Source organism: Diabrotica virgifera, chromosome 6 (genome assembly GCF_917563875.1).
Source record: "Diabrotica virgifera virgifera chromosome 6, PGI_DIABVI_V3a".
Taxonomy (NCBI): Eukaryota; Metazoa; Arthropoda; class Insecta; order Coleoptera; family Chrysomelidae; genus Diabrotica; species Diabrotica virgifera.
In genome coordinates, this window is record NC_065448.1 from 30,548,366 (window position 1) to 30,561,810 (window position 13,445).

The 13,445-nt window shown below is 31.1% G+C and overlaps 1 long non-coding RNA gene across 2 annotated transcripts; it reads right to left on the bottom strand.

Annotated features, from left to right (window-relative positions):
• Window positions 1-8,666: 8,666 nt before the first annotated feature.
• On the bottom strand, window positions 8,667-10,036 carry LOC126887530 (uncharacterized). Of its 2 annotated transcripts, XR_007699100.1 has the most exons (3): window positions 9,905-10,036; window positions 9,538-9,806; window positions 8,667-9,189 (listed from the first exon to the last, which is right to left on the bottom strand). It is a non-coding gene; the product is annotated as an uncharacterized LOC126887530 (long non-coding RNA). The 2 variants fall into 2 exon arrangements; XR_007699099.1 differs by having other exon boundaries at window positions 9,538-10,036.
• Window positions 10,037-13,445: the final 3,409 nt, after the last annotated feature.

Here is a 13,445-nt window from a genome sequence, read left to right on the forward strand (position 1 = left end):
AAGTCGCTTTCAATATGGCGACTGTCGAAATTATTTGACACGGAGATGAATGAATGGCCAAAAGCGAGGTTAGGTTTAGTTTAGATGTGTTTTGTTTATTTCTTGCAAGGAAAACTAAATCAAAAGGTATTATAATATAGCTGGGTTTAATTGAAATTTGCTTGTTTTGAGGAATTAGATAGAATAGTAAATTAGAAATATAATAATTGAGAATGTCCACAACATGAATCATGAACTCAATGAAAGATGTGAGGTAATAATCTGGGAAAATTAGTAAAAAACAAGGAAAATTAATTACCAGCTATTTTATTGCTGGACATGCTGAAATCAAATCTTAAGATTTCCTATATTAGTAATATAGCTGTGCAAAGTCCACAGAAAGTGTGCTATTTTGTTTATAAACAAATTAGCACTCCGAAATCTTTTTTTTTATTATTGCTCTATAACTCCGAAAATTTTAACTTTAAACCAAAACACTCACATAAAAATTGACAGTAATTTAATTCTGCACATTGATAATTTATTCCAATTTCCTTCGACGGAAATTTTCTTCGGAAAATTCGGGTTTTCCAAACAAAATCTTTAATTTTCAACTAAAATTTGAGGGAAGTAATTATTTATCAATAATTAAATAATTTGGTGACAGTGACATAAATCTTTTTTGTTATGAGTGTCTTGAAGATATGAAAATTTGTATGTACAAAGAGGACCGGAATTAAAAGGTATCTAATGGTTCAAAGATTAAAATCCTGTTGTTTATAACTCTGTCGCAAATGCCGGTCAAATTTGACCGGTTATACCTGGAATCACTCCTCGCAATTCAATTTGTTTTTCTTCGAAAAGGACACAGAAGCCGTGCTCTTTTCAACAGCGTTAACTTAATTTAATTTAATCTAATATTTTCTGAGGGGTTCTATTTGTTTATAAGCCAAAAAATTGTTTCTTTATAACATTCCTGAGACCGCTCAAATGGTCCAATTTCAATCCTGTAATTTCAATCCTGTAAGGTACGTTGAATAGGTATAGTGCTTTTTTATATGAAAATCATAGTTATTCTGGTGTATCATAATCTTTCTGGTTATTATTTCGACCGAAATTTTTTAATTAACATTTTAATTATTGCTAAACTATTGGTTAGATTGTCGCCGGTCTCCTGATATACAGAGAGGGGCTAAATTATGGAATAAATTCATTTTCTCTAAAATGGACGATTTTAGAGAAAAATCCCGAAACAGGTCGATTTTTATTTTTAAATTAAATTTCTTGGCATATATTTCAAACTAGTGACGTCATCCATCCGAGCGTGATGACGTAATTATTTTTTTAAATAGGAATATGGGTTCGTGTTGTAGCTCATTTACAAAGGCGTTCAATGCTCTATTCAGTATTATAAACATTAATATCATTATTTATACAGGGAGGCCAAAAAAAAATTTGAATTAAATTAATTGACGCAAGAAGAAGAATGCATGTAATTTATTTAACTCAAAATACATTCTATTGCTGTCAGAAAATAGAAAAAAATGTTTATTTTGCAAATAAACATTGCTTTTAGCTTAAATTAAAAGTTCAAACTGCCAATAGGTAGGAGGGAGGCTGTTTGTGATTTAATTTAAGCGAAAAGAAATGTTTATTTGTGAAATAAACCTTTTTTTCTATTTTCTGACAGCAGTACAATGTATTTTGAGTTAAATAAATTACATACATTCTTCTTGTTGCGCCAATTAATTTAATTCAAAATTTTTTTTGGCAACCCTGTATAAATACCTAATGATATTAATGTTTATATTACTGAATAGAGAATTAAACGCCCTTTCAAATGACCTACCACACGACCCCTATTCCCATTAACAAAATTATCGATTACGTCATCACGCTCAGATGGATGACGTCACTAGTATGAAATATATGCCAAAAAATTGTAATTTAAAAATAAAAATCGACCTCTTTCGGGATTTTGCTCCAAAATCGTCCGTTTTAAAGAAATGAATTTATTCCATAATTTAGCCCCTCTGTATAATCTACTATAATAAATCTTTCATGTCTTCAATTATTTAATTATTGATAAATAATTAGGTACTTCCCTAAAATTTTAATTGAAAATGGCAGATTTTTTGGGAAAACTCGGATTTTCTGAGTAAAATTTTTGTTGAAGGAAATCGGAAAAAAAATAACTTTGTGGCAGAACTAAATTACGGTGAATTTTTATTTGAGTGTTTTTGGCTCAAAGGAAAAATTATAGGAGTTACAGACCACTAATTGAAAAAAAAAAAGAAGATTTAGGAGTGCTAATTTGTTTATAAATAAAATAACACACTTTCTGCGGACTTGTCATACCCCATATTACTAATATATGCAATCTTAAGATTCGATTTTAGCAATAAAATAGCTGGTAAATAATTTTTCCCAAAAATGGTATTTTTTCGATAATTTTCCCAGACTATCAACAAAATCCAAGAAACCGAAGCGCCAACCCAAATTCTGAGCAGTCTCAACATGATAAGGTTAATATCCCCAAGAATCGCTATACTCTCCGGCTGTCATGGCGGTGTCGAAATAAAATTGCGACTGTCGAAATGAATTAGAATCAGGCCCCAGGGCCCTGCTGTTCTATGTATGAACCTAACCTAAAACGAGATTCGTTGTTTTTGTTGATTTATTATACTTATCGTTCAACGATAAATTGGACGTATCTTAAACAAATTTAATTCAAAAATGGATAATATACTACCTTTATTGATGTTTGAGAATGAAATGAACAAGAAATAATTTTTGGTGCTGCTGGCTGTGCTGGACTTGGCAGAGCAGGACCATTGGATGAACCACTACCATAAATAAATAATAATTATCACGTAAATATGAATTATGTTGAAAATATTGTTCATTAATACACAAATTTACAATTTCGTGAGCATATACAATTATGTATCTCCTAAGTTTCAATTACTTTATAATTAAAACCATTGTAAAATAAATATTTTCAAATAATCGCGCCATTACAATATATTTCTTAAACACGTTCAATATTGAAGCGATACAAATACTACGTTCAATAAAATGGCGACCGCTTCGTCAATACGTTGAAGTTTAGCCTAAATTGACGTGACGTTCACCCGAAAAATCTTAAACAGTTTCAGAGCGCTGACGTAGCGCACTGGTCTGGTGAACGCACCCATTTACTTTCCCTATCACGGCTGGACCAGAGTTGCCAGATGCGATTTTCTAAATCCCCCACTTTTAAACTGAAATTCCCCCAAATTGAAGCTCAAATACCCCAAATTTAAATTTTTGCCGCCACGACTGGTTTCTGACTGATGCGCATGCGCAGTTCGTAGAATTCAAGATTCAAATGTCAATATGATGTCAATTGTCAATGTCATTTCAGGCCTCAGGGAAGGGATTGTTTGCATAGAGTTATATATTAGCATAGAGAGAGTGTCATTCAGAGCGAAGTGACGACACCATCTTTTTTATTTGGATTAGTGCTGTTTCACTCTTACGCATAGTAAAGCTGCTACAGTTGTCCTCCTCTTCCGTGCCTATATTCACACTGAATGTCATCATAGATTTTCGATACAATGTGTTAGAAAGAGATGCAGCAAACCAGTCCATGAGATCTTGTCGTCAGGAAGCGCGGAAAGTAGGCTCCCTCTATGTTAATATATACCTCTATGATTGTTTGTTGTTATTGTTTTGATTTTAATATATTTTTATAATTTGATTAATAACAATAATATTGTTAACATTATATTGATATCAAACTAGCTGATTACCATATTCAGCTACTGAACAAAGATACCTTTCTACACTGGTTTGAAGAGTAGTTATTAAAGTACGAAGTTAAGCTCTATAATTATATTATATGGACAATGCTTCACACCATAGCAGCTTGATACATTACATTATAAAGCTCAAAAACAGGAATTGAATGGTTAATTACAAAAAACATAAATTTTTCAGTTAATATATTTAAATATGAACCCTCGGAAATAATTTAAATAGTAAGTGTTTTACATGCATGGCATGGCTAATAAGTCAGTTCGCTAAACTCCGACACAACTGGCAAAAACAAAAAAATGACCTACTAAAATCGCTAACCAGTTCTGTATGAGTTTAGCGAACAGACTTTAACTGTTCTATGATTTACACATGATGAGCGAGCAGGGTGCTTATTTCTAAAAAAGAAAATTTCTATTTTCATTTATATGTACATTTTACACCATCATTTCATATTATATCTTATTAGCCATGCCATGCATGTAAAACGTAGAGGTAGATGTCCTAATCCATGATTTTTGAATTTTAGTAGTCAAATGTATAGAGAACAGTAAACCAAAATTATACTATTTATCAACAGAGGGCGCTAAAATAATTCATAGGTTCCATAATCTTCGATTATATGAGAGTACCATAATATGCAGTTCTATTCTAATGTTCCATGTACATTCACAAATTTAATTGACCATGACCCCGTAAAATCCCCCACAATTTTTTTTACCCCCAAAAAATCCCCCAGCCATTACAGCTTAAAAAAATTCCCCCAGACGCTTTCAAATTACCCCAAAAATGGGGGGAAATACCCCAATCTGGCAACTCTGGGCTGGACACAACACTTGCGTCTAGAGAAAACCAAATACTTTGCTTCGGAGCTTCTAGACAATTGACAGTTCTCTGGATTTGGCGGGCAATTTGAAAAGTATATATATTGTACCTACAGTCGGAAAAATTAAAGAATACCCATGAACGATCACATAAATCACTTATTTTGTATTTGCTCTCTTCTTCTATAAATAACAAACGTTTGTTATAGAAAAAGACAGCAGATACAAAATAAGTGATTGATGTGATGGTTCATGGGTATTCTTTCATTTTTCCGACTGTATACTACTTATACATCATATACAACTTATACATCATTGAGTTTAAGACAGTAAATGAAAAACCTCAATTCGCTTGGTAGATTATCTATATAAATGTAAATGAAATTCAAAATATACTTAACTTAATTATATAGTACATATTAGCAATATTTTAAATAAAAACTTTGTCATGTAGGTACCTTATATGTACTTATATATGTTACTTATAGTTCGCGGTACCTCTTGGGGACTTAGCAATTTTACCAGTATTTTGAATTTCTCTATAAAATAATTTACCATAGGAAAGTTATAAATTACAGTCAAATAATTAACCATATTATAAAAGTTATATTATTACCACATCAAAAACAGTAGGTACCTACTACCAAAGAAAAACATAAATATTTCACATAATAAAAATATTCTTAAACAAAAATGATTGTTTTCAATTAATAAGAAAAACCTTAAAGGAAAATTTAGGGTTTAAACCAGAGGTTCCCAAACTATTTTTTCTCGTAGACCACTTTAAAAAATATACTGGTTTCGGTGGACCCCCTGCTGCTACGGGGGGGGGGTAAAAATAAGATATTGAAGGTCTCTTCTTTTCTCAAAATATCATTTTAAGCGATTTTACAGTGATTTGGCATCTATTTAAACAAATTTGCATTTTTTATCTTAAATTGTCAATTGAAAAAATAATGTTTTAATAGAAGGGAGTCCAAAATGTGCTTATTAGGCATTATAACAAGTTTTTTGTTTTAAAAACAAGTTGCTGATCAAACTTTAGCGTAGAAAACGTTAAAATACTGTTTTTTTCCATTTTCCTCCATTCCCAAAATACATGTTCTTCTATTTGGCTGAAAATTTGCCCACAGATAGCCCAAACACAGGACTTTAATGGTTAAAGGAATCTGGATAGTTTTACAACATAAGAAAAGCTACATGCAATAAAGAGTCAACATATTATATAGTACAGTCGGGTTAGCATTTGATCTTGCATGCCCGAGCTACCCAAGCAAGATTCTATTTTTCTAATCTTAAGGGGGTCAATAGTAGTGTAAATTTAGAATCGCGAATAAAGGAGAACCGTTTTTGCTCAATATCTCCGTCATATTTAACTTTTCGACAACAAGTGTACGGACTAATTTATTCTATTATAAATTTTTTTGTGTCGTCGATATTTTCCGAGTTATGGGGGAAAGAGTGACAGTTAGAGCATAATTATTGAATTATCTCGTTTATTATTAGTTTTATAACAAAAATGTACCTATACAAAAATAAAGATAATTAAATTTTATACAATTTTAATCTCCTTCATGTTTTTGCTAAAATCAATATTGCAGGTAGTACGTATGCTGTAAAAGCGCAAGCATAAGCCCTGATGGATTTGATAGCAGTGGTTTTTGTTCAATATCTCCGCAATTCTCAACTTTTCGACAAAAATGGTAGGAACTGAAATTGATCCAAATAAATTGTGTTTACAATCATTATTATAATTTTCTTAACCATTTTTTTCGTATGGTCGATATTTTCCGAATTAATTGTACTTATTACAGTAGACGCCTATATTTTTGACACTAATTGTCTTCGTGCCTATTCCATCCGTATTGACAGTTCATTGGTATAAACCAGTGATATGGGAGGGACCTCCCCTCCCATATCACTGGTATAAACTTGGACTAAATTCTTATACCAAGTATAACCTATACCTAAGTTATTCCATGTTTATTGGTAGTGATTTTGCTTATACGTGATTTATTCTCAGTATAACTTTTATACTTGGTTTATTAGTAACAGTGTAAATTTTAAGCTACAATCATAACCAAAAATTCGATAAAACAATTAGGGAATCCATCGACCTGTCAAAGTTAAATCACGTGATCTTTGGTTGGCACACCACAAAACTGTTCTTAACCTAAACTCAATGTAATTATTGATTTTTCTTATTTGTTTTTTGTCGTGATTTTCAGGTAGTATAGTATTTAAAGACATTCATTAGATTAATTATTTTATAAACTTTACGTTTTTGGTGATTTTGAGTGCTGACAACATGCCTGTGACTTGTATATTAGTGAACTGTGGAAGTCCAACTGATCGGGATAATGTTAATTTTAATTTGTTTTTTGTCCTGATTTTGAGCTAATATAGTATTTAAAGACATTCATTAGATTAATTATTTTATAAACTTTACGTTCTTGGTGGTTTTGAGTGCTGACAACATGCCTGTCACTTGTATAATAGTGAACTGTGCAAGTCCAACTGATCAGAATAATGTTAATTTTAATTTGTTTTTTGTCGTGATTTTGAGCTTAATATAGTATTTAAAGACATTCATTAGATTAATTATTTTATAAACTTTACGTTTTTGGTGATTTTGAGTGCTGACAACATGCCTGTGACTTGTATAGTAGTGAACTGTGGAAGTCCAACCTATCAGAATAATGTTAATTTTAATTTGTTTTTTGTCGTGATTTTGAGCTTAATATAGTATTTAAAGACATTCATTAGATTGATTATTTTATAAACTTTTCGTTTGTGGTGATTTTAAGTGCTGAAAACATGCCTGTAATCTGTATAGTAGTGAACTGTGGAAGTCGAGCTGATTGGATAATGTTAATTTTTTTCGTGTTCCCTCTATAGGGCTTTTCATTCACAGTCATTTGTTTTGAGCTTCTGTCATATGTCGTATAATCCGTGTATAGTAATCGATGAAAAGCCGTATTAGAAACTCATTTATGTTTCCTCACCTAACTAAATTGTCAAATAACAGGACGCACTCATGCTAGGAATTATGGTTTTTATTAATATTATTACAATTATGTATTTATATGTGACACTAACGTAACTAGTGACATTCATTTTTAGGCCAATGTGACAAACTTTATTAATAGTACTAAATTTTAACATTTATCCCCTATTTTGTTAAAACAATATTATTTTGTTTTTCATTCTATTCAAAATAAATGCAGTTTTGACAGGGAATTTGTTTTGTTATTTATTTATTCCATATAGACCTGGATCCCGCGTACCAAAAAAAAGTTGATTAATAGCAAGCTGAAAATTTATTAATAGCTTAATGGTGTCTAGTCCGACAAACTTTGATGTACGGGAACACTGGAAGTTTTAACTGTGGAACAGGTTAAAAATTTGGAACGTCAAACTACGAAAATGTTTATGTAATTTGTCAGATAAAACTTCCAATTGATTTGCTACCAATTCATTAAACTCTCATGCAAAAACCAGACTGGTGAAAAAATCACCAACTGGGCATTTTAATGAGTAGAACACGAAGACCATGTCAAACTACAGGAATCATGTTGGTTAGTAATAGCAGTCTGATTTTTGCATGAGAATTTAATGAAAGGATAACAGATCAATTGGATGTTCTGTCCGACAAAATATATGGGATGTTTTTGTAATCTGATGTTCCAAATCTGAGTTTCCAAACTGTTTCACAATTAAAACTACCCCTGTTCCAGTGTCACAATACATCAAAGTTTGTCCAACTGGACACCGTTAAGCTATTAACAAATTTTCAGCTTGCTATTAATCAATTTTTTTGGTACACGGGATCCAGACCTAATAGGTTTGTTCATAGTATGACACAAACGATTAGCAACTGCTGCCAACCATCAGATGCATGAGCAGTTAACAGTTAGCGTTGTGCAGTTAATAGTTAGCATTCATAGACTACGAATGCACATGTGTCTGATGGTTGGCAAGAGTTGCTGATCGTTCTACGAACAAACCTATCAGTAAGCACAATTTGTGATATCCATGGGTAGTTACTAACAGAAAGAGGCAGGATTCGATTTTTAAAACATTTATTTTAGAGTCAAAACATAGTCATACCTTAAACGATAAATGTATATTATCATTACAAGTTGATACTAATTACAAAAATAAATACACATTTAAAAGACCAATACATAATTACTCATGATGAAGAAGAACATTATAATTAAAAATGAATAACCATTTTCATATCGCTGCAACACAATGCCAAAGCCATCTTATATTTCAATTCGTTTAGTGAGCGCAACAAGCACTCTGACTGAACAGTTTCAAAACTCATTAGTTTTTCATCAGAGAATGCATATGTTGCTATCTCCAAACCATGTAGCTGTAACATATGTACATACATTGGGTTCTTCTTCGTCTGTCTTGCCCTGAGCATACTAAGCTAAAAATAGGATTGCTGCAATATGGCTGCAGACTTCACTATTACCGGCCATACGCATACAATGTAAATTTGCTATGTCATCAGAACTGGCTATCACCCCACCCAAGCATTTAGTCGTTTAGCATTAGATTTTTGGAAATGCTTCACCTAAAAAAATATTTTATTTTTTTGGAAATTCTTCAACTACAAAAATTTATTTTTATTAGAGTATTTGCGTTCTTTACAATGATTGAGAATATTTTATTTAAAATCAGACATTCATATAATATAATTTTAGAAGAATCATGACAGTAATTCAAATATATGGCAGTAATAAATCATTTTCAGAGAATAATGGAGTTCGCAGTTTACAGATTAGGACGATGATAATATGTCTGGTTTCATACAGATATATAAACGTAAATAAATCTAATATTTAAAACCAATTTATCCAAAAGACACTAATACTGTTATCCATATATTTCTTAATGGTGAATAAATAAAATAAAGGCATACCTTTCCGACAATAATATGGAAATCAGGAAATCATTAACAATTTTTACTCCATTCAAAACAAATCCAGCTGTAAAATATTTATGTGCCTGAAGGCTTTTGTATGCTTTCATCTGCTGCTTAGAGTAGCAACTGTGACATATCAGATTCCACCAGATATGTATAAATATCTATAATAGTAACTTGATGGACTGCACTTTACTGTAAAATCCAATTCTGACTGAATTGCGTATGGATCTAAATCCCCAATTATTTTCAGCTTCAATAAATATCTAGAACAATAAAAGAAATAATGTTATTGCTTGCAAAATTCATCATTATTGATAAATATCGGGGCAAAATGAACAGTAAAAAAAATTGTTTCGCCTACCTTTCTCGCAACATCTGGAGTTTCCAATAATAATTTCCTTAAATAATCAGTTTGCATTGTGGTAAAGTTTATAAAGTTCACAAAAACAGGAAACGAAATCCAAATGAATCCAAAATACGACGATAAACACATAGAGTTATATATTAGCATAGAGAGAGTGTCATTCAGAGCGAAGTGACGACACCATCTTTTTTATTTGGATTAGTGCTGTTTCACTCTTACGCATAGTAAAGCTGCTACAGTTGTCCTCCTCTTCCGTGCCTATATTCACACTGAATGTCATCATATATTTTCGATACAATGTGTTAGAAAGAGATGCAGCAAACCAGTCCATGAGATCTTGTCGACAGGAAGCACGGAAGGTAGGCTCCCTCTATGTTAATATATACCTCTATGGATAAACAATGAAAAATCATTGAAAAATAAGGAGACGTTAATTTGTCCAATTCGTTCCTCTATTTGCGCATGTGCAAGCAATGTCATATAAAGGAATCTTTTATTTTGACAATTGACATTAAATAGTTTTGTAAATTTGTAAAAAATTATAAAAATAACTTTTAAAATGTGCTGAAATTCTGTATAAAATCTGCTGTTACCTGTAATGTAGATAAAAAGTAAAATAAGATCATGGAAAAAGTAAAACGTTGACTTTAATTAGTATTTTGTCATTTAAAGAACAGAACAACATAGAACATAACCGATAATAATCATCCTGCAATATAGAAGTACATTTAGAAATAAATACTCTATTTTAGGAGTTGTTAAATACTTGTGCATATTATGGGTATATAAAATGGGGAATTTATGGACAATGTATTGCTATCCAGTTCTCAACTACAGCAGTTGAAGTGCTTCCATTATAAATATTGCTTGTTATTGAAAGATTTGGTATTTTGAAGAGATTTTTCATATTGATATGTGAAATGAGATGCAATGCAAGAAATCTTTTGTTCAAAGAATATCAGCTTTACAAATATTGCAGTTCTTTAGAGAAAACATTGAAATACTTTCAACTGAACCTGCGGTTATTTAATCGAACAAGCTGTGGCAGTACATTTTTAACCAGGAGAAAATCTAGTGCAAATATATGTGTGTGTGTTTGTTTGTTTTAAAATGTTGCCATTTAAGGCAAATACAGTAAAAATTCCGTTAACCGAAATGTCTTGACAGTTTAAATAATTTTGTCAATAAAAAGTAAATTAAACAGCAATAAAATTAAGGAAATTGAACATGTTTAGACTGTTTTTTAAGGAAATCTTCTATTTTCTTTTGTGTTTCCCTTTGACAACGATGTTTTGTAGCTCTATCTCTCCAATACTATGTAATTTGATAAAAGAAGAATACAAAAAACAATGTTATTTTTAACCGAAATTCTTGTTATCCGAATCAGCCTCCCCTTGAATTATTTCGATTAACGGAGGTTTTACTGTAAATGGCTAATGTTGATAAATATATTATTTTTCTTGGATTGCAGTTTGTTAATAAATTTATAAATATGTACATACATGATATTGGTGTTTGATTTGAAATGATTTTAAGTATCATTTAAAGTAAGTATGTTATATCACATTCCGTTAAAAGAACTTCCACAACTAGCAAAAATGTATGATAAACAAATTGTTTTAAAGGATAAAAATAATAATAAAGGAATTAGCTGTATGGTGGGTTTTTTATAGTACATTTAAATAAACAAATGCTGACGGCATGCAAATGAAAGTGTAATTAATACTTTTGGTTCAAAACTTTATAGATTGTAATACATAAAGGATTAGAATTTAAAAACTAAATACTTAAACCTTTGTTTTATTGTATTAACCTCTTTATATTGTTAATACCATTTGGATTGCATATCAACCAAAGGATAACATGGAACAAATACCTCCAAATGAAATGCAGGCAGTTGGATCTCAAGTTCAGACAAATGTACTGGTTCCTTGGTAGGACATCCAAATTGTCATTAAATAACAAATTACTACTATACAAAGCCGTGTTGGTCACAACTTTGATTTTATATTATGTTTTTGTTCCTTAGTACCCATTGTTTACTGCTATTTGTTGAATGATGTACAATTCTATCTTGAAGTTATTTATGGCATGGGTATTTCTGTCAGTGTATGTAACATATTATGTAGACTGCCAATAGGATTTTTCAGCCCTTCTCATTTGTTTAGAACTTCTGTTCCTAATGTCGTATATTAATATTATACATGGATGATTATAAGAACTATCAACAAGCTCGAAACAAATGAGAAGCGTTGAAAAGTCCTATTTATGTTGTGTTAGGATGGGATGATGAAATGTGTCAGTATTTTGTATTAGATAAAAAAAATAGCAAGTTGCCCGAATCATCATTGTAAATCAAAAACAGGTCTTTTGAGATATTAGACTTTGGCATCCATTTATCCAATGTTGTAATAGGCATCAGGAAAAGAACAAAAAGAAGAGAACAATACTTTGGGCAACTTGCTACTTTTTTTATCTAATACAAAATACTGACACAATTCATCATCCCATCCTAACTATTAGGGTGGCTATTAGAGCCACCTCAGAAAATTTTACTTTTGTTTAATATTGGTATGTAAATTTTTTCTTTATACGGTCCACGTTGCCTTTGAAACTTTAGAAATGGACGGTATGCTTCTGTTGGAGTGATTTAGTGTTAAATAATAAAGTTTTTATTTCTACTATTTTCCTTGGTGAGATGTACCACTAGTGTAATGAAAACGTGCAATGTTTACTAAATTCCCAAAAAATTGTATAAGACTGTCAGAATATCACTGGAGAGCAATGGAAACTCTCAGAGTTTATTATAACTGTAAACACCAAGAATACAAAATAAGAGGCACACGAGTTGCAAGCTAGCTGGGCAGCACTGATAAACAAAGGCATCTGAGTCACACATTACCACTATTGTCGGACTATTATTTATTGCATTCATTAAGTGCAACAAGACAGTCAAATGGAAACAAACGCATTAATATATTATACACTTCAATGATATACCCTTTCTCTAACACATTGAATTTTACTACGTGGCTCTAATAATTTGATCACCCACTGTATGTTACATAGACTGACGGAAATATCCATATCATAAATAACTTCGAGATATAATTATAGAATTGTACGCATCATGCAACAAATATATATATGTAGCAGTAAACAATGGGTACAAGGAACAAACAATTAACAGAATCGAAAATCAAAAACTGCATAAAAAAGCCTTGAAATTAGTCTTCCCATTATCATAGAAAAACCCAGTACCTATCTTCTTCTCTATCACAGGTAAGATATCAACAAATATGTAGCCAAACACATAAAAAGAAAGGAATAACGCCAGCTTTCAGAACTAACAACTTACAAATATTTTAAATAAATCTTGTAGGAAGATTGAAAACAAGTTTTGTTTATTGTTAGACATGAATTTCCAACCATCGAATCCGTTAATTCTTTTCATTACACTTTAAGCACACTACACTCTAAAATAAATTTGTAGTAAAGTGTACAATCTGATAAAATAATACCGTATTTTCCGTTGGCA